A 16,618-nucleotide genomic window follows, 5' to 3' on the forward strand; every position below is an offset into this window, starting at 1 on the left:
GCCCAATCTCATCTGATCTTGGAAGCTAAGCAGTGCTGGACTTGGTTGGGAGACAACTTGGGAATACAAGGTGCTGTAGGTATTTTTATACTGCCAACACCGTTCTGTTGATGCATTCCATTTTCAAAACTGTTCATTTATGTACCAGTAGTTAGAAGTAGAAAAGTTCTAACAGAAACCACAAAGCTCATCTACAGCCACACCACACTGGACACGCCCAATCTCATCTGATCTTGGAAGCTAAGCAGTGTTGGGCCTGGTTAATACTTGGATGGGAGACCACCTGGGAATACAAGGTGCTGTAGGTATTTTTATACTGCCAACACCATTTTGTTGATGCATTCCATTTTCAAATTTTTTCATTTATGTACCAGTAGCTAGAAGTAGAAAAGTTCTAACAGAAACCGCACAGTTCATCTACAGCCACACCACACTGGATACGCTCAATCTCATCTGATCTTGGAAACTAAGCAGTGCTGGGCTTGGTTAGTATTTGGATGGGAGACCACCTGGGAATGCAAGGTGATTCAGATATTTTTATACTGCCAACTCCGTTCTGTTGATGCATTCCATTTTCAAACGTTTTCATTTATTTACCAGTAGTTAGAAGTAGAAAAGTTCTAACAGAAACCACAAATATTATCTACAGCTACACCACACTGGATATGCCCAATCTCATCTGATCTTGGAGGCTAAGCAGTGTTGGGCCTGTTTAGTACTTGGGTGGGAGACCACCTGGGAGTACGAGGTGCTGTAGATATTTTTATACTGCCAACAACGTTCTGTTGATGCATTTTATTTTCAAACTTATTCATTTATGTACCAGTAGTAAGAAGTAGAAAAGTTCTAACAGAAACCACAAAGCTCATCTGCAGCCACACCACACTGGATACGCCCAATCTCATCTGATCTTGGAAGCTAAGCAGTGCTGGAGTTGGTTGGGAGACCACCTGGGAAAACAAGGTGCTGTAGGTATTTTTATACTGCCAACACCGTTCTGTTGATGCGTTCCATTTTCAAACCTGTTCATTTATGTAGCAGTAGGTAGAAGTAGAAAAGTTCAAATAGAAACCACAATGCTCATCTACAGCCACACCACACTGGATACGCCCAATCTCATCTGATCTTGGAAGCTAAGCAGTGTTGGGCCTGGTTAGAACTTGGATGGGAGACCACCTGGGAATACAAGGTGCTGTAGGTATTTTTATACTGCCAACACCATTCTGCTGATGCATTCCATTTTCACATTTTTTCATTTATTTACCAGTAGTTAGAATTAGAAAATTTCTAACAGAAACCACAAAGATTATCTACAGCCACACCACACTGTATACGCCCAATCTCATCTGATCTTGGAAACTAAGCAGAGTTGGGCCTGTTTAGTACTTGGGTGGGAGACCACCTGGGAATACGAGGTGCTGTAGGTATTTTTATACTGCCAACACCGTTCTGTTGATGCATTTTATTTTCAAACTTATTCATTTATGTACCAGAAGTTAGAAGTAGAAAAGTTCTAACAGAAACCACAAAGCTCATCTGCAGCCACACCACACTGTATACGCCCAATCTCATCTGATCTTGGAAGCTAAGCAGTGTTGGGCCTGTTTAGTACTTGGGTGGGAGACCACCTGGGAATACGAGGTGCTGTAGGTATTTTTATACTGCCAACACCGTTCTGTTGATGCATTCCATTTTCAAACTTGTTCATTTATGTACCAGTAGTTAGAAGTAGAAAAGTTCTAACAGAAACCACAAAGCTCATCTACAGCCACACCACACTGGACACGCCCAATCTCATCTGATCTTGGAAGCTAAGCAGCGCTGGGCCTGGTTAGTACTTGAATGGGAAACCACCTGGGAATGCAAGGTACTGCACATATTTTTATACTGCCAACTCCGTTCTGTTGATGCATTCCATTTTCAATTTTTTTCATTTATGTACCAGTAGTTAGAAGTAGAAAAGTTCAAATAGAAACCACAAAGCTCATCTACAGCAACACCACGCTGGATACGCCCAATCTCATCTGATCTTGGAAGCTAAGCAGTGTTGGGCCTGTTTAGTACTTGGATGGGAGACCACCTGGGAATACAAAGTGCTGTAGGGATTTTTATACTGCCAACACCGTTCTGTTGATGCATTCCATTTTCAAACGTATTCATTAATGTACCAGTAGTTAGAAGTAGAAAAGTTCTAACAGAAACCACAGAGCTCATCTAGAGCCACACCATACTGGATACGCCCAATCTCATCTGATCTTGGAAGCTAAGCAGTGTTGGGCTTGGTTAGTACTTGGATGGGAGACCACCTGGGAATACAATGTGCTGTAGGAATTTTTATACTGCCAACACCGTTCTGTTTATTCATTCCATTTTCAAACTTATTCATTTATGTTCCAGTAGCTAGAAGTAGAAAAGATCTATCAGTAACTGCAAAGCTCATCTGCAGCTACACCACACTGGACACGCCCAATGTCATCTGATCTTGGAAGCTAAGCTGCGCTGGGCCTGGTTAGTACTTGGTTGGGAAACCGCCTGGGAATGCAAGGTGCTGCACATATTTTTATACTGCCAACTCCGTTCTGTTGATGCATTCCATTTTCAAATTTTTTAATTTATGTAGCAGTAGCTAGAAGGAGAAAAGTTCAAATAGAAACCACAATGCTCTTCTACAGCCACACCACACTGGATACGCCCAATCTCATCTGATCTTGGAAGCTAAGCAGTGTTGGGCCTGGTTAGTACTTGGATGGGAGACCACCTGGGAATACAAGGTGCTGTAGGTATTTATATACTGCCAACACCATTCTGTTGATGCATACCATTTTCAAATGTTTTCATTTATGTACCAGTAGCTAGAAGTAGAAAAGTTCTAACAGAAACCACACAGTTCATCTACAGCCACACCACACTGGATACGCCCAATCTCATCTGATCTTGGAAACTAAGCAGTGCTGGACCTGGTTAGTATTTGGATGGGAGACCACCTGGGAATGCAAGGTGCTGCAGATATTTTTATACTGCCAACTCCGTTCTGTTGATGCATTCCATTTTAAAAAAATTTCATTTATGTACCAGTAGTTAGAAGTAGAAAAGTTCAAATAGAAACCACAAAGCTCATCTACAGCGACACCACGCTGGATACGCCCAATCTCATCTGATTATGGAAGCTAAGCAGTGTTGGGCCTGTTTAGTACTTGGGTGGGAGACCACCTGGGAATACGAGGTGCTGTAGGTATTTTTATACTGCCAACAACGTTCTGTTGATGCATTTTATTTTCAAACTTATTCATTTATGTACCAGTAGTTAGAAGTAGAAAAGTTCTAACAGAAATTACAAAGCTCATCTGCAGCCACACCACACTGGATACGCCCAATCTCATCTGATCTTGGAAGCTAAGAAGTGCTGGACTTGGTTTGGAGACCACCTGGGAATACAAGGTGCTGTAGGTATTTTTATACTGCCAACACCGTTCTGTTGATGCGTTCCATTTTCAAACCTGTTCATTTATGTACCAGTAGTTAGAAGCAGAAAAGTTCTAACAGAAACCACAAAGCTCATCTACAGCCACACCACACTGGATCCGCCCATTCTGATCTGACCTTGGAAGCTAAGCAGTGTTGGGCCTGGTTAGTACTTGGATGGGATACCACCTGGGAATACAAGGTGCTGTAGGTATTTTTATACTGCCAACACCGTTCTGTTGATGCATTCGAATTTTAAACTTATTCATTTATGTACCAGTAGTTAGAAGTAGAAAAGTTCTAACAGAAACCACTAAACTCATCTACAGTCACACCACACTGGATCCACCCAATCTGATCTGACCTTCGAAGCTAAGCAGTGTTGGGCCTGGTTAGTACTTGGATGGGAGACCACCTGGGAATACAAGGTGCTGTAGGTATTTTTATACTGCCAACACCGTTCTGTTGATGCGTTCCATTTTCAAACCTGTTCATTTATGTACCAGTAGTTAGAAGTAGAAAAATTCTAACAGAAACCACTAAGCTCATCTACAGCTACACCACCCTGGATCTGCCCAATCTGATCTGACCTTGGAAGCTAAGCAGTGTTGGGCCTGGTTAGTACTTGGATGGGATACCACCTGGGAATACAAGGTGCTGTAGGTATTTTTATACTGCCAACACCGTTCTGTTGATGCATTCGATTTTCAAACTTATTCATTTATGTACCAGTAGTTAGAAGTAGAAAAGTTCTAACAGAAACCACAAAGCTTATCTACAGCCACACCACACTGGACACGCCCATTCTCATCTGATCTTGGAAGCTGAACTGCGCTGGGTCTGGTTAGTACTTGAATGGGAAACCACCAGGGAATGCAACGTGCTGCACATATTTTTATACTGCCAACTCCGTTATGTTGATGCATTCCATTTAAAAAAAAATTCATTTATGTACCAGTAGTTAGAAGTAGAAAAGTTCAAATAGAAACCACAAAGCTCATCTACAGCGACACCACGCTGGATACACCCAATGTCATCTGATCTTGGAAGCTAAGCAGTGTTGGGCCTGTTTAGTACTTGGGTGGGAGACCACCTGGGAATACGAGGTGGTGTAGGTATTTTTATACTGCCAACAACATTCTGTTGATGCATTTTATTTTCAAACTTATTCATTTATGTACCAGTAGTTAGAAGTAGAAAAGTTCTAACAGAAACCACAAAGCTCATCTGCAGCCACACCACACTGGATACGCCCAATCTCATCTGATCTTGGAAGCTAAGCAGTGCTGGACTTGGTTGGGAGACCACCTGGGAATACAAGGTGCTGTAGGTATTTTTATACTGCCAACACCGTTCTGTTGATGCGTTCCATTTTCAAACCTGTTCATTTATGTACCAGTAGTTAGAAGTAGAAAAGTTCTAACAGAAACCACAAAGCTCATCTACAGCCACACCACACTGGATCCACTCAATCTGATCGGACCTTTGGAAGCTAAGCAGTGTTGGGCCTGGTTAGTTCTTGGATGGGAGACCACCTGGGAATACAAGGTGCTATAGGTATTTTTATACTGCCAACACCATTCTGTTGATGCATTCCATTTTCAAATTTATTCATTTATGTACCAGTAGCTAGAAGTAGAAAAGTTCTAACAGAAACCGCACAGTTCATCTACAGCCACACCATACTGGATACGCCCAATCTCATCTGATCTTGGAAACTAAGCAGTGCTAGGCCTGGTTAGTATTTGGATGGGAGACCACCTGGGAATGCAAGGTGCTGCAGATATTTTTATACTGCCAACTCCGTTCTGTTGATGCATTCCATTTAAAAACTTTTTCATTTATTTACCAGTAGTTAGAAGTTGAAAAGTTCTAACAGAAACCACAAAGCTCATCTACAGCAACACCACACTGGATCCGCCCAATCTGATCTGACCTTGGAAGCTAAGCAGTGTTGGGCCTGGTTAGTACTTGGATGGGAGACCACCTGGGAATACAAGGTGCTGTAGGTATTTTTATACTGCCAACACCGTTCTGTTGATGCATTCGATTTTCAAACTTATTCATTTATGTACCAGTAGTTAGAAGTAGAAAAGTTCTAACAGAAACCACAAAGCTCATCTACAGCCACAGCACACTGGACACGCCCAATCTCATCTGATCTTGGAAGCTAAGCTGCGCTGGGCCTGGTTGGTACTTGAATGGGAAACCACCTGGGAATGCAAGGTGCTGCACATATTTTTATACAGCCAACTCCGTTCTGTTGATGCATTCCATTTTCAAATTTTTTCATTAATGTACCAGTAGTTAGAAGTAGAAAAGTTCTAACAGAAACCACAAAGCTCATCTACAGCCACACCACATTGGATCCGCCCAATCTGATCTGTCATTGGAAGCTAAGCAGTGTTGGGTCTGGTTAGTACTTGGATGGGAGACCACCTGGGAATACAAGGTGCTGTAGGTATTTTTATACTGCCAACACCGTTCTGTTGATGCATTCGATTTTTAAACTTATTCATTTATGTACCAGTAGTTAGAAGTAGAAAAGTTCTAACAGAAACCACAAAGCTCATCTACAGCCACACCACACTGGACACGCCCAATCTCATCTGATCTTGGAAGCTAAGTTGCGCTGGGCCTGGTTAGTACTTGAATGGGAAACCACCTGGGAATGCAAGGTGCTGCACATATTTTTATACTGCCAACTCCGTTCTGTTGATGCATTCCATTTTCAAATTTTTTCATTAATGTACCAGTAGTTAGAAGAAGAAAAGTTCTAACAGAAACCACAAAGCTCATCTGCAGCCACACCACACTGGATCCGCCCAATCTGATCTGACCTTGGAAGCTAAGCAGTGTTGGGCCTGGTTAGTACTTGGATGGGAGACCACCTGGGAATACAAGGTGCTGTAGGTATTTTTACACTGCCAACACCGTTCTGTTGATGCATTCGATTTTCAAACTTATTCATTTATGTACCAGTAGTTAGAAGTAGAAAAGTTCTAACAGAAACCACAAAGCTCACCTACAGCCACACCACACTGGACAAGCCCAATCTCATCTGATCTTGGAAGCTAAGCTTCGCTGGGCCTGGTTAGTACTTGAATGTGAAACCACCTAGGAATGCAAGGTGCTGCACATATTTTTATACAGCCAACTCCGTTCTGTTGATGCATTCCATTTTCAAATTTTTTCATTAATGTACCAGCAGTTAGAAGTAGAAAAGTTCTAACAGAAACCACAAAGCTCATCTGCAGCCACACCACACTGGATACGCCCAATCTCACCTGATCTTGAAAGCTAAGCAGTGTTGGGCCTGGTTAGTACTTGGATGGGAGACCACCTGGGAATACAAGGCACTGTAGGTATTTTTATACTGCCAACACCATTCTGTTGACGCATTCCATTTTCAAATTTATTCATTTATGTACCAGTAGCTAGAAGTAGAAAAGTTCTAACAGAAACCGCACAGTTCATCTACAGCCACACCACACTGGATACGCCCAAACTCATCTGATCTTGGAAACTAAGCAGTGCTGGACCTGGTTAGTATTTCGATGGGAGACCACCTGGGAATGCAAGGTGCTGCAGATATTTTTATACTGCCAACTCCGTTCTGTTGATGCATTCCATTTTTAAACTTTTTCATTTATTTACCAGTAGTTAGAAGTAGAAAAGTTCTAACAGAAACCACAAAGCTCTTCTACAGCCACACCACACTGGATCCGCCCAATCGGATCTGACCTTGGAAGCTAAGCAGTGTTGGGCCTGGTTAGTACTTGGATGGGAGACCACCTGGGAATACAAGGTGCTGTAGGTATTTTTATACTGCCAACACCGTTCTGTTGATGCATTCGATTTTCAAACTTATTCATTTATGTACCAGTAGTTAGAAGTAGAAAAGTTCTAACAGAAACCACAAAGCTCATCTACAGCCACACCACACTGGACACGCCCAATCTCATCTGATCTTGGAAGCTAAGCTGCGCTGGGCCTGGTTAGTACTTGAATGGGAAACCACCTGGGAATGCAAGGTGCTGCACATATTTTTATACTGCCAACTCCGTTCTGTTGATGCATTCCATTTTCAAATTTTTTCATTAATGTACCAGTAGTTAGAAGTAGAAAAGTTCTAACAGAAACCACAAAGCTCATCTACAGCCACACCACACTGGATACGCCCAATCTCAACTAATCTTGAAAGCTAAGCAGTGTTGGGCCTGGTTAGTACTTGGATAGGAGACCACCTGGGAATACAAGGTGCTGTAGGTATTTTTATACTGCCAACACCATTCTGTTGATGCATTCCATTATCAAATTTATTCATTTATGTACCAGTAGCTAGAAGTAGAAAAGTTCTAACAGAAACCATAAAGCTCATCTACAGCCACACAACACAGAATACACCTAATCTCATCTGATCTTGAAAGCTAAGCAGTGTTGGGCCTGGTTAATACTTGGATGGGAGACCACCTGGGAATACAAGGTGCTGTAGGTATTTTTATACTGCCAACACCATTCTGTTGATGCATTCCATTTTCAAATTTATTCATTTATGTACCAGTAGCTAGAAGTAGAAAAGTTCTAACAGAAACCGCACAGTTCATCTACAGCCACACCACACTGGATACGCCCAATCTCATCTGATCTTGGAAGCTAAGCAGTGTTTGGCCTGTTTAGTACTTGGGTGGGAGACCACCTGGGAATACAAGGTGCTGTAGGTATTTTTATACTGCCAACACCATTCTGTTGATGCATTCCATTTTCAAATTTATTCATTTATGTACCAGTAGTTAGAAGTAGAAAAGTTCTAACAGAAACCACAAAGCTCATCTGCAGCCACACCACTCTGGATACGCTCAATCTCATCTGATCTTGGAAGCTAAGCAGTGCTGGACTTGGTTGGGAGACCACTTGGGAATACAAGGTGCTGTAGGTATTTTTATACTGCTAACACCGTTCTGTTGATGCATTCCATTTTCAAAACTGTTCATTTATGTACCAGTAGTTAGAAGTAGAAAAGTTCTAACAGAAACCACAAAGCTCATCTACAGCCACACCACACTGGACACGCCCAATCTCATCTGATCTTGGAAGCTAAGCAGTGTTGGGCCTGGTTAATACTTGGATGGGAGACCACCTGGGAATACAAGGTGCTGTAGGTATTTTTATACTGCCAACACCATTTTGTTGATGCATTCCATTTTCAAATTTTTTCATTTATGTACCAGTAGCTAGAAGTAGAAAAGTTCTAACAGAAACCGCACAGTTCATCTACAGCCACACCACACTGGATACGCTCAATCTCATCTGATCTTGGAAACTAAGCAGTGCTGGGCCTGGTTAGTATTTGGATGGGAGACCACCTGGGAATGCAAGGTGATTCAGATATTTTTATACTGCCAACTCCGTTCTGTTGATGCATTCCATTTTCAAACATTTTCATTTATTTACCAGTAGTTAGAAGTAGAAAAGTTCTAACAGAAACCACAAATATTATCTACAGCTACACCACACTGGATACGCCCAATCTCATCTGATCTTGGAGGCTAAGCAGTGTTGGGCCTGTTTAGTACTTGGGTGGGAGACCACCTGGGAGTATGAGGTGCTGTAGATATTTTTATACTGCCAACAACGTTCTGTTGATGCATTTCATTTTCAAACTTATTCATTTATGTTCCAGTAGCTAGAAGTAGAAAAGATCTATCAGAAACTGCAAAGCTCATCTGCAGCCACACCACACTGGACACGCCCAATCTCATCTGATCTTGAAAGCTAAGCTGCGCTGTGCCTGGTTAGTACTTGGATGGGAAACCACCTGGGAATGCAAGGTGCTGCACATATTTTTATACTGCCAACTCCGTTCTGTTGATGCATTCCATTTTCAAACTTTTTCATTTATGTTCCAGTAGCTAGAAGTAGAAAGTTCTAACAGAAACCGCACAGTTCATCTATAACCACACCACACTGGATACGCCCAATCTCATCTGATCTTGGAAACTAAGCAGTGCTGGGCCTGGTTAGTATTTGGATGGGAGACCACCTGGGAATGCAAGGTGCTGCAGATATTTTTATACTGCCAACTCCGTTCTGTTGATGCATTCCATTTTCAAACTTTTTCTTTTATTTACCAGTAGTTAGAATTAGAAAAGTTCTAACAGAAACCACAAAGATTATCTACAGCCACACCACACTGTATACGCCCAATCTCATCTGATCTTGGAAGCTAAGCAGTGTTGGGCCTGTTTAGTACTTGGGTGGGAGACCACCTGGGAATACGAGGTGCTGTAGGTATTTTTATACTGCCAACACCGTTCTGTTGATGCATTTTATTTTCAAACTTATTCATTTATGTACCAGTAGTTAGAAGTAGAAAAGTTCTAACAGAAACCACAAAGCTCATCTGCAGCCACACCACACTGTATACGCCCAATCTCATCTAATCTTGGAAGCTAAGCAGTGTTGGGCCTGTTTAGTACTTGGGTGGGAGACCACCTGGGAATGCAAGGTGCTGCACATATTTTTATACTGCCAACTCCGTTCTGTTGATGCATTCCATTTTCAAACTTTTTCATTTATGTACCAGTAGCTAGAAGTAGAAAGTTCTAACAGAAACCGCACAGTTCATCTATAACCACACCACACTGGATACGCCCAATCTCATCTGATCTTGGAAACTAAGCAGTGCTGGGCCTGGTTAGTATTTGGATGGGAGACCACCTGGGAATGCAAGGTGCTGACGATATTTTTCTACTGCCAACACCGTTCTGTTGATGCATTCCATTTTCAAACCTGTTCATTTATGTACCAGTAGTTAGAAGTAGAAAAGTTCTAACAGAAACCACAAAGCTCATCTACAGCCACACCACACTGGATCCACCCAATCTGATCTGACCTTGGAAGCTAAGCAGTGTTGGACCTGGTTAGTACTTGGATGGGTGACCACCTGGGAATACAAGGTGCTGTAGGTATTTTTATACTGCCAACACCGTTCTGTTGATGCATTCGATTTTCAAACTTATTCATTTATGTACCAGTAGTTAGAAGTAGAAAAGTTCTAACAGAAACCACAGAACTCATCTAGAGCCACACCACACTGGATACGCCTAATCTCATCTGATCTTGGAAGCTAAGCAGTGTTGGGCTTGGTTAGTGCTTGGATGGGAAACCACCTGGGAATGCAAGGTGCTGCAGATATTTTTATACTGCCAACTCCGTTCTGTTGATGCATTCCATTTTCAAACTTTATCATTTATTTACCAGTAGTTAGAAGTAGAAAAGATCTATCAGTAACTGCAAAGCTCATCTGCAGCCACACCACACTGGACACGCCCAATCTCATTTGATCTTGGAAGCTAAGCTGCGCTTGGCCTGGTTAGTACTCGGATGGGAAACCACCTGGGAATGAAAGGTGCTGCACATATTTTTATACTGCCAACTCCGTTCTGTTGATGCATTCCATTTTCAGATTTTTTCATTTATGTAGCAGTAGCTAGAAGTAGAAAAGATCAAATAGAAACCACAAAGCTCTTCTACAGCCACACCACACTGGATACGCCCAATCTCATCTGATCTTGGAAGCTAAGCAGTGTTGGGCTTGGTTAGTACTTGGATGGGAGACCACCTGGGAATGCAAGGTGCTGCAGATATTTTTATACTGCCAACTCCGTTCTGTTGATGCATTCCATTTTCAAACTTTTTCATTTATTTACCAGTAGTTAGAAGTAGAAAAGTTCTAACAGAAACCACAAAGATTCTCTACAGCCACACCACACTGGATACGCCCAATCTCATCTTATCTTGGAAGCTAAGCATTGTTGGGCCTGTTTAGTACTTGGGTGGGAGACCACCTGGGAATACGAGGTGCTGTAGGTATTTTTATACTGCCAACACCGTTCTGTTGATGCATTTTATTTTCAAACTTATTCATTTATGTACAAGTAGTTAGAAGTAGAAAAGTTCTAACAGAAACTACAAAGCTCATCTACAGCCACACCACACTGGACACGCCCAATCTCATCTGATCTTGGAAGCTAAGCAGCGCTGGGCCTGGTTAGTACTTGAATGGGAAACCACCTGGGAATGCAAGGTGCTGCACATATTTTTATACTGCCAACTCCGTTCTGTTGATGCATTCCATTTTCAATTTTTTTCATTTATGTACCAGTAGTTAGAAGTAGAAAAGTTCAAATAGAAACCACAAAGCTCATCTACAGCCACACCACGCTGGATACGCCCAATCTCATCTGATCTTGGAAGCTAAGCAGTGTTGGGCCTGTTTAGTACTTGGATGGGAGACCACCTGGGAATACAAAGTGCTGTAGGGATTTTTATACTGCCAACACCGTTCTGTTGATGCATTCCATTTTCAAACGTATTCATTAATGTTCCAGTAGTTAGAAGTAGAAAAGTTCTAACAGAAACCACAGAGCTCATCTAGAGCCACACCATACTGGATACGCCCCATCTCATCTGATCTTGGAAGCTAAGCAGTGTTGGGCTTGGTTAGTACATGGATGGGAGACCACCTGGGAATACAATGTGCTGTAGGAATTTTTATACTGCCAACACCGTTCTGTTGATTCATTCCATTTTCAAACTTATTCATTTATGTTCCAGTAGCTAGAAGTAGAAAAGATCTATCAGTAACTGCAAAGCTCATCTGCAGCCACACCACACTGGACACGCCAAATGTCATCTGATCTTGGAAGCTAAGCTGCGCTGGGCCTGGTTAGTACTTGGTTGGGAAACCGCCTGGGAATGCAAGGTGCTGCACATATTTTTATACTGCCAACTCCGTTCTGTTGATGCATTCCATTTTCAAATTTTTTAATTTATGTAACAGTAGCTAGAAGTAGAAAAGTTCAAATAGAAACCACAATGCTCTTCTACAGCCACATCACACTGGATACGCCCAATCTCATCTGATCGTGGAAGCTAAGCAGTGTTTGGCCTGGTTAGTACTTGGATGGGAGACCACCTGGGAAAACAAGGTGCTGTAGGTATTTTTATACTGCCAACACCATTCTGTTGATGCATTCCATTTTCAAATTTTTTCATTTATGTACCAGTAGCTAGAAGTAGAGAAGTTCTAACAGAAACCACACAGTTCATCTACAGCCACACCACACTGGATACGCCCAATCTCATCTGATCTTGTAAACTAAACAGTGCTGGACCTGGTTAGTATTTGGATGGGAGACCACCTGGGAATGCAAGGTGCTGCAGATATTTTTATACTGCCAACTCCGTTCTGTTGATGCATTACATTTTCAAACTTTTTCATTTATTTACCAGTAGTTAGAAGTAGAAAAGTTCTAACAGAAACCACAAAGATTATCTACAGCCACACCACACTGGATACGCCCAATCTCATCTGATCTTGGAAGCTAAGCAGTGTTGGGCCTGTTTAGTACTTGGGTGGGAGACCACCTGGGAATATGAGGTGCTGTAGGTATTTTTATACTGCCAACAACGTTCTGTTGATGCATTTTATTTTCAAACTTATTCATTTATGTACCAGTAGTTAGAAGTAGAAAAGTTCTAACAGAAACCACTAAGCTCATCTACAGCCACACCACACTGGATCCACCCAATCTGATCTGACCTTGGAAGCTAAGCAGTGTTGGGCCTGGTTAGTACTTGGATGGGAGACCACCTGGGAATACAAGGTGCTGTAGGTATTTTTATACTGCCAACACCGTTCTGTTGATGCGTTCCATTTTCAAACCTGTTCATTTATGTACCAGTAGTTAGAAGTAGAAAAGTTCTAACAGAAACCACTAAGCTCATCTACAGCCACACCACCCTGGATCCGCCCAATCTGATCTGACCTTGGAAGCTAAGCAGTGTTGGGCCTGGTTAGTACTTGGATGCGATACCACCTGGGAATACAAGGTGCTGTAGGTATTTTTATACTGCCAACACCGTTCTGTTGATGCATTCGATTTTCAAACTTATTCATTTATGTACCAGTAGTTAGAAGTAGAAAAGTTCTAACAGAAACCACAAAGCTTATCTACAGCCACACCACACTGGACACCCCCAATCTCATCTGATCTTGGAAGCTAAACTGCGCTGGGTCTGGTTAGTACTTGAATGGGAAACCACCTGGGAATGCAACGTGCTGCACATATTTTTATACTGCCAACTCCGTTATGTTGATGCATTCCATTTTAAAAAATTTCATTTATGTACCAGTAGTTAGAAGTAGAAAAGTTCAAATAGAAACCGCACAGCTCATCTACAGCGACACCACGCTGGATACGCCCAATCTCATCTGATCTTGGAAGCTAAGCAGTGTTGGGCCTGTTTAGTACTTGGGTGGGAGACCACCTGGGAATACGAGGTGGTGTAGGTATTTTTATACTGCCAACAACATTCTGTTGATGCATTTTATTTTCAAACTTATTCATTTATGTACCAGTAGTTAGAAGTAGAAAAGTTCTAACAGAAACCACAAAGCTCATCTGCAGCCACACCACACTGGATACGCCCAATCTCATCTGATCTTGGAAGCTAAGCAGTGCTGGACTTGGTTGGGAGACCACCTGGGAATACAAGGTGCTGTAGGTATTTTTATACTGCCAACACCGTTCTGTTGATGCGTTCCATTTTCAAACCTGTTTATTTATGTACCAGTAGTTAGAAGTAGAAAAGTTCTAACAGAAACCACAAAGCTCATCTACAGCCACACCACACTGGATCCGCTCAATCTGATCTGACCTTGGAAGCTAAGCAGTGTTGGGCCTGGTTAGTTCTTGGATGGGAGACCACCTGGGAATACAAGGTGCTATAGGTATTTTTATACTGCCAACACCATTCTGTTGATGCATTCCATTTTCAAATTTATTCATTTATGTACCAGTAGCTAGAAGTAGAAAAGTTCTAACAGAAACCGCACAGTTCATCTACAGCCACACCACACTGGATACGCCCAATCTCATCTGATCTTGGAAACTAAGCAGTGCTAGGCCTGGTTAGTATTTGGATGGGAGACCACCTGGGAATGCAATGTGCTGCAGATATTTTTATACTGCCAACTCCGTTCTGTTGATGCATTCCATTTTCAAACTTTTTCATTTATTTACCAGTAGTTAGAAGTAGAAAAGTTCTAACAGAAACCACAAAGCTCATCTACAGCAACACCACACTGGATCCGCCCAATCTGATCTGACCTTGGAAGCTAAGCAGTGTTGAGCCTGTTTAGTACTTGGATGGGAGACCACCTGGAAATACAAGGTGCTGTATGTATTTTTATACTGCCAACACCGTTCTGTTGATGCATTCGATTTTCAAACTTATTCATTTATGTACCAGTAGTTAGAAGTAGAAAAGTTCTAACAGAAACCACAAAGCTCATCTACAGCCACAGCACACTGGACACGCCCAATCTCATCTGATCTTGGAAGCTAAGCTGCGCTGGGCCTGGTTGGTACTTGAATGGGAAACCACCTGGGAATGCAAGGTGCTGCACATATTTTTATACTGCCAACTCCGTTCTGTTGATGCATTCCATTTTCAAATTTTTTCATTAATGTACCAGTAGTTAGAAGTAGAAAAGTTCTAACAGAAACAACAAAGCTCATCTACAGCCATACCACACTGGATCCGCCCAATCTGATCTGACATTGGAAGCTAAGCAGTGTTGGGTCTGGTTAGTACTTGGATGGGAGACCACCTGGGAATACAAGGTACTGTAGGTGTTTTTATACTGCCAACACCGTTCTGTTGATGCATTCGATTTTTAAACTTATTCATTTATGTACCAGTAGTTAGAAGTAGAAAAGTTCTAACAGAAACCACAAAGCTCATCTACAGCCACACCACACTGGACACGCCCAATCTCATCTGATCTTGGAAGCTAAGCTGCGCTGGGCCTGGTTAGTACTTGAATGGGAAACCACCTGGGAATGCAAGGTGCTGCACATATTTTTATACTGCCAACTCCGTTCTGTTGATGCATTCCATTTTCAAATTTTTTCATTAATGTACCAGTAGTTAGAAGAAGAAAAGTTCTAACAGAAACCACAAAGCTCATCTGCAGCCACACCACACTGGATCCGCCCAATCTGATCTGACATTGGAAGCTAAGCAGTGTTGGGTCTGGTTAGTACTTGGATGGGAGACCACCTGGGAATACAAGGTGCTGTAGGTATTTTTATACTGCCAACACCGTTCTGTTGATGCATTCGATTTTTAAACTTATTCATTTATGTACCAGTAGTTAGAAGTAGAAAAGTTCTAACAGAAACCACAAAGCTCATCTACAGCCACACCACACTGGACACGCCCAATCTCATCTGATCTTGGAAGCTAAGCTTCGCTGGGCCTGGTTAGTACTTGAATGTGAAACCACCTAGGAATGCAAGGTGCTGCACATATTTTTATACTGCCAACTCCGTTCTGTTGATGCATTCCATTTTCAAATTTTTTCATTAATGTACCAGCAGTTAGAAGTAGAAAAGTTCTAACAGAAACCACAAAGCTCATCTGCAGTCACACCACACTGGATACGCCCAATCTCACCTGATCTTGAAAGCTAAGCAGTGTTGGGCCTGGTTAGTACTTGGATGGGAGACCACCTGGGAATACAAGGCGCTGTAGGTATTTTTATACTGCCAACACCATTCTGTTGACGCATTCCATTTTCAAATTTATTCATTTATGTACCAGTAGCTAGAAGTAGAAAAGTTCTAACAGAAACCGCACAGTTCATCTACAGCCACACCACACTGGATACGCCCAAACTCATCTGATCTTGGAAACTAAGCAGTGCTTGGCCTGGTTAGTATTTTGATGGGAGACCACCTGGGAATGCAAGGTGCTGCAGATATTTTTATACTGCCAACTCCGTTCTGTTGATGCATTCCATTTTTAAACTTTTTCATTTATTTACCAGTAGTTAGAAGTAGAAAAGTTCTAACAGAAACCACAAAGCTCTTCTACAGCCACACCACACTGGATCCGCCTAATCGGATCTGACCTTGGAAGCTAAGCAGTGTTGGGCCTGGTTAGTACTTGGATGGGAGACCACCTGGGAATACAAGGTGCTGTAGGTATTTTTATACTGCCAACACCGTTCTGTTGATGCATTCCATTTTCAAACTTATTCATTTATGTACCAGTAGTTAGAAGTAGAAAAGTTCTAACAGAA

The 16,618-nt window shown here is 42.1% G+C and overlaps 11 non-coding genes and 53 pseudogenes across 11 annotated transcripts; all 64 read left to right on the forward strand.

Annotated features, from left to right (window-relative positions):
- Positions 1–189: 189 nt before the first annotated feature.
- LOC134961068 (5S ribosomal RNA) lies at positions 190–308 on the forward strand. The gene has a single exon (XR_010187845.1). It is a non-coding gene; the product is annotated as a 5S ribosomal RNA (ribosomal RNA).
- A 107-nt stretch (positions 309–415) lies between these two features.
- On the forward strand, positions 416–534 carry LOC134964554 (5S ribosomal RNA; annotated as a pseudogene).
- A 107-nt stretch (positions 535–641) lies between these two features.
- LOC134959819 (5S ribosomal RNA) lies at positions 642–760 on the forward strand (annotated as a pseudogene).
- A 322-nt stretch (positions 761–1,082) lies between these two features.
- LOC134964477 (5S ribosomal RNA) lies at positions 1,083–1,201 on the forward strand. Its single transcript, XR_010188219.1, has one exon. It is a non-coding gene; the product is annotated as a 5S ribosomal RNA (ribosomal RNA).
- A 107-nt stretch (positions 1,202–1,308) lies between these two features.
- Positions 1,309–1,427, forward strand: LOC134959941 (5S ribosomal RNA; annotated as a pseudogene).
- Positions 1,428–1,534: 107 nt separating this feature from the next.
- On the forward strand, positions 1,535–1,653 carry LOC134961030 (5S ribosomal RNA). The gene has a single exon (XR_010187842.1). It is a non-coding gene; the product is annotated as a 5S ribosomal RNA (ribosomal RNA).
- A 107-nt stretch (positions 1,654–1,760) lies between these two features.
- Positions 1,761–1,879, forward strand: LOC134962878 (5S ribosomal RNA; annotated as a pseudogene).
- Positions 1,880–1,986: 107 nt separating this feature from the next.
- Positions 1,987–2,105, forward strand: LOC134960537 (5S ribosomal RNA; annotated as a pseudogene).
- A 107-nt stretch (positions 2,106–2,212) lies between these two features.
- LOC134960617 (5S ribosomal RNA) lies at positions 2,213–2,331 on the forward strand (annotated as a pseudogene).
- A 107-nt stretch (positions 2,332–2,438) lies between these two features.
- On the forward strand, positions 2,439–2,557 carry LOC134964023 (5S ribosomal RNA; annotated as a pseudogene).
- Positions 2,558–2,664: 107 nt separating this feature from the next.
- LOC134959700 (5S ribosomal RNA) lies at positions 2,665–2,783 on the forward strand. The gene has a single exon (XR_010187642.1). It is a non-coding gene; the product is annotated as a 5S ribosomal RNA (ribosomal RNA).
- Positions 2,784–2,890: 107 nt separating this feature from the next.
- LOC134961461 (5S ribosomal RNA) lies at positions 2,891–3,009 on the forward strand (annotated as a pseudogene).
- A 107-nt stretch (positions 3,010–3,116) lies between these two features.
- On the forward strand, positions 3,117–3,235 carry LOC134961203 (5S ribosomal RNA; annotated as a pseudogene).
- Positions 3,236–3,557: 322 nt separating this feature from the next.
- Positions 3,558–3,676, forward strand: LOC134961416 (5S ribosomal RNA; annotated as a pseudogene).
- A 107-nt stretch (positions 3,677–3,783) lies between these two features.
- LOC134960713 (5S ribosomal RNA) lies at positions 3,784–3,902 on the forward strand (annotated as a pseudogene).
- Positions 3,903–4,009: 107 nt separating this feature from the next.
- LOC134962269 (5S ribosomal RNA) lies at positions 4,010–4,128 on the forward strand (annotated as a pseudogene).
- A 333-nt stretch (positions 4,129–4,461) lies between these two features.
- Positions 4,462–4,580, forward strand: LOC134961672 (5S ribosomal RNA; annotated as a pseudogene).
- A 322-nt stretch (positions 4,581–4,902) lies between these two features.
- On the forward strand, positions 4,903–5,022 carry LOC134964500 (5S ribosomal RNA; annotated as a pseudogene).
- Positions 5,023–5,129: 107 nt separating this feature from the next.
- LOC134962887 (5S ribosomal RNA) lies at positions 5,130–5,248 on the forward strand (annotated as a pseudogene).
- A 107-nt stretch (positions 5,249–5,355) lies between these two features.
- On the forward strand, positions 5,356–5,474 carry LOC134960049 (5S ribosomal RNA; annotated as a pseudogene).
- Positions 5,475–5,581: 107 nt separating this feature from the next.
- On the forward strand, positions 5,582–5,700 carry LOC134964793 (5S ribosomal RNA; annotated as a pseudogene).
- A 107-nt stretch (positions 5,701–5,807) lies between these two features.
- On the forward strand, positions 5,808–5,926 carry LOC134963356 (5S ribosomal RNA; annotated as a pseudogene).
- Positions 5,927–6,033: 107 nt separating this feature from the next.
- LOC134963680 (5S ribosomal RNA) lies at positions 6,034–6,152 on the forward strand (annotated as a pseudogene).
- Positions 6,153–6,259: 107 nt separating this feature from the next.
- LOC134959949 (5S ribosomal RNA) lies at positions 6,260–6,378 on the forward strand (annotated as a pseudogene).
- A 333-nt stretch (positions 6,379–6,711) lies between these two features.
- LOC134960939 (5S ribosomal RNA) lies at positions 6,712–6,830 on the forward strand (annotated as a pseudogene).
- Positions 6,831–6,937: 107 nt separating this feature from the next.
- On the forward strand, positions 6,938–7,056 carry LOC134962827 (5S ribosomal RNA; annotated as a pseudogene).
- Positions 7,057–7,163: 107 nt separating this feature from the next.
- On the forward strand, positions 7,164–7,282 carry LOC134960587 (5S ribosomal RNA; annotated as a pseudogene).
- Positions 7,283–7,389: 107 nt separating this feature from the next.
- Positions 7,390–7,508, forward strand: LOC134962998 (5S ribosomal RNA; annotated as a pseudogene).
- Positions 7,509–7,615: 107 nt separating this feature from the next.
- Positions 7,616–7,734, forward strand: LOC134961674 (5S ribosomal RNA; annotated as a pseudogene).
- Positions 7,735–7,841: 107 nt separating this feature from the next.
- LOC134962137 (5S ribosomal RNA) lies at positions 7,842–7,960 on the forward strand (annotated as a pseudogene).
- Positions 7,961–8,067: 107 nt separating this feature from the next.
- LOC134964304 (5S ribosomal RNA) lies at positions 8,068–8,186 on the forward strand. Its single transcript, XR_010188202.1, has one exon. It is a non-coding gene; the product is annotated as a 5S ribosomal RNA (ribosomal RNA).
- A 322-nt stretch (positions 8,187–8,508) lies between these two features.
- On the forward strand, positions 8,509–8,627 carry LOC134961080 (5S ribosomal RNA). Its single transcript, XR_010187846.1, has one exon. It is a non-coding gene; the product is annotated as a 5S ribosomal RNA (ribosomal RNA).
- Positions 8,628–8,734: 107 nt separating this feature from the next.
- LOC134964290 (5S ribosomal RNA) lies at positions 8,735–8,853 on the forward strand (annotated as a pseudogene).
- A 107-nt stretch (positions 8,854–8,960) lies between these two features.
- LOC134959149 (5S ribosomal RNA) lies at positions 8,961–9,079 on the forward strand. Its single transcript, XR_010187225.1, has one exon. It is a non-coding gene; the product is annotated as a 5S ribosomal RNA (ribosomal RNA).
- Positions 9,080–9,186: 107 nt separating this feature from the next.
- Positions 9,187–9,305, forward strand: LOC134963428 (5S ribosomal RNA; annotated as a pseudogene).
- A 106-nt stretch (positions 9,306–9,411) lies between these two features.
- Positions 9,412–9,530, forward strand: LOC134962423 (5S ribosomal RNA; annotated as a pseudogene).
- A 107-nt stretch (positions 9,531–9,637) lies between these two features.
- On the forward strand, positions 9,638–9,756 carry LOC134959970 (5S ribosomal RNA). Its single transcript, XR_010187681.1, has one exon. It is a non-coding gene; the product is annotated as a 5S ribosomal RNA (ribosomal RNA).
- Positions 9,757–9,863: 107 nt separating this feature from the next.
- LOC134959930 (5S ribosomal RNA) lies at positions 9,864–9,982 on the forward strand (annotated as a pseudogene).
- A 106-nt stretch (positions 9,983–10,088) lies between these two features.
- LOC134963509 (5S ribosomal RNA) lies at positions 10,089–10,207 on the forward strand (annotated as a pseudogene).
- Positions 10,208–10,314: 107 nt separating this feature from the next.
- On the forward strand, positions 10,315–10,433 carry LOC134959162 (5S ribosomal RNA). Its single transcript, XR_010187237.1, has one exon. It is a non-coding gene; the product is annotated as a 5S ribosomal RNA (ribosomal RNA).
- Positions 10,434–10,540: 107 nt separating this feature from the next.
- Positions 10,541–10,659, forward strand: LOC134962471 (5S ribosomal RNA; annotated as a pseudogene).
- Positions 10,660–10,766: 107 nt separating this feature from the next.
- LOC134963875 (5S ribosomal RNA) lies at positions 10,767–10,885 on the forward strand (annotated as a pseudogene).
- Positions 10,886–10,992: 107 nt separating this feature from the next.
- Positions 10,993–11,111, forward strand: LOC134959383 (5S ribosomal RNA; annotated as a pseudogene).
- A 107-nt stretch (positions 11,112–11,218) lies between these two features.
- On the forward strand, positions 11,219–11,337 carry LOC134961656 (5S ribosomal RNA; annotated as a pseudogene).
- Positions 11,338–11,444: 107 nt separating this feature from the next.
- Positions 11,445–11,563, forward strand: LOC134961973 (5S ribosomal RNA; annotated as a pseudogene).
- Positions 11,564–11,670: 107 nt separating this feature from the next.
- LOC134959938 (5S ribosomal RNA) lies at positions 11,671–11,789 on the forward strand (annotated as a pseudogene).
- Positions 11,790–11,896: 107 nt separating this feature from the next.
- LOC134963422 (5S ribosomal RNA) lies at positions 11,897–12,015 on the forward strand (annotated as a pseudogene).
- A 107-nt stretch (positions 12,016–12,122) lies between these two features.
- On the forward strand, positions 12,123–12,241 carry LOC134964588 (5S ribosomal RNA; annotated as a pseudogene).
- Positions 12,242–12,348: 107 nt separating this feature from the next.
- LOC134961795 (5S ribosomal RNA) lies at positions 12,349–12,467 on the forward strand (annotated as a pseudogene).
- Positions 12,468–12,574: 107 nt separating this feature from the next.
- Positions 12,575–12,693, forward strand: LOC134963456 (5S ribosomal RNA; annotated as a pseudogene).
- A 107-nt stretch (positions 12,694–12,800) lies between these two features.
- On the forward strand, positions 12,801–12,919 carry LOC134959598 (5S ribosomal RNA). Its single transcript, XR_010187606.1, has one exon. It is a non-coding gene; the product is annotated as a 5S ribosomal RNA (ribosomal RNA).
- Positions 12,920–13,026: 107 nt separating this feature from the next.
- On the forward strand, positions 13,027–13,145 carry LOC134963616 (5S ribosomal RNA). The gene has a single exon (XR_010188140.1). It is a non-coding gene; the product is annotated as a 5S ribosomal RNA (ribosomal RNA).
- A 107-nt stretch (positions 13,146–13,252) lies between these two features.
- Positions 13,253–13,371, forward strand: LOC134963131 (5S ribosomal RNA; annotated as a pseudogene).
- A 332-nt stretch (positions 13,372–13,703) lies between these two features.
- Positions 13,704–13,822, forward strand: LOC134960041 (5S ribosomal RNA; annotated as a pseudogene).
- A 322-nt stretch (positions 13,823–14,144) lies between these two features.
- Positions 14,145–14,263, forward strand: LOC134962577 (5S ribosomal RNA; annotated as a pseudogene).
- Positions 14,264–14,370: 107 nt separating this feature from the next.
- On the forward strand, positions 14,371–14,489 carry LOC134963568 (5S ribosomal RNA; annotated as a pseudogene).
- A 107-nt stretch (positions 14,490–14,596) lies between these two features.
- Positions 14,597–14,715, forward strand: LOC134963827 (5S ribosomal RNA; annotated as a pseudogene).
- A 107-nt stretch (positions 14,716–14,822) lies between these two features.
- LOC134964794 (5S ribosomal RNA) lies at positions 14,823–14,941 on the forward strand (annotated as a pseudogene).
- Positions 14,942–15,048: 107 nt separating this feature from the next.
- LOC134961937 (5S ribosomal RNA) lies at positions 15,049–15,167 on the forward strand (annotated as a pseudogene).
- A 107-nt stretch (positions 15,168–15,274) lies between these two features.
- LOC134963001 (5S ribosomal RNA) lies at positions 15,275–15,393 on the forward strand (annotated as a pseudogene).
- Positions 15,394–15,500: 107 nt separating this feature from the next.
- Positions 15,501–15,619, forward strand: LOC134962265 (5S ribosomal RNA; annotated as a pseudogene).
- Positions 15,620–15,952: 333 nt separating this feature from the next.
- LOC134960518 (5S ribosomal RNA) lies at positions 15,953–16,071 on the forward strand (annotated as a pseudogene).
- Positions 16,072–16,178: 107 nt separating this feature from the next.
- LOC134963539 (5S ribosomal RNA) lies at positions 16,179–16,297 on the forward strand (annotated as a pseudogene).
- A 107-nt stretch (positions 16,298–16,404) lies between these two features.
- LOC134961303 (5S ribosomal RNA) lies at positions 16,405–16,523 on the forward strand (annotated as a pseudogene).
- Positions 16,524–16,618: the final 95 nt, after the last annotated feature.

This window comes from Pseudophryne corroboree, chromosome 9, assembly GCF_028390025.1.
Source record: "Pseudophryne corroboree isolate aPseCor3 chromosome 9, aPseCor3.hap2, whole genome shotgun sequence".
NCBI classification, from domain to species: Eukaryota; Metazoa; Chordata; class Amphibia; order Anura; family Myobatrachidae; genus Pseudophryne; species Pseudophryne corroboree.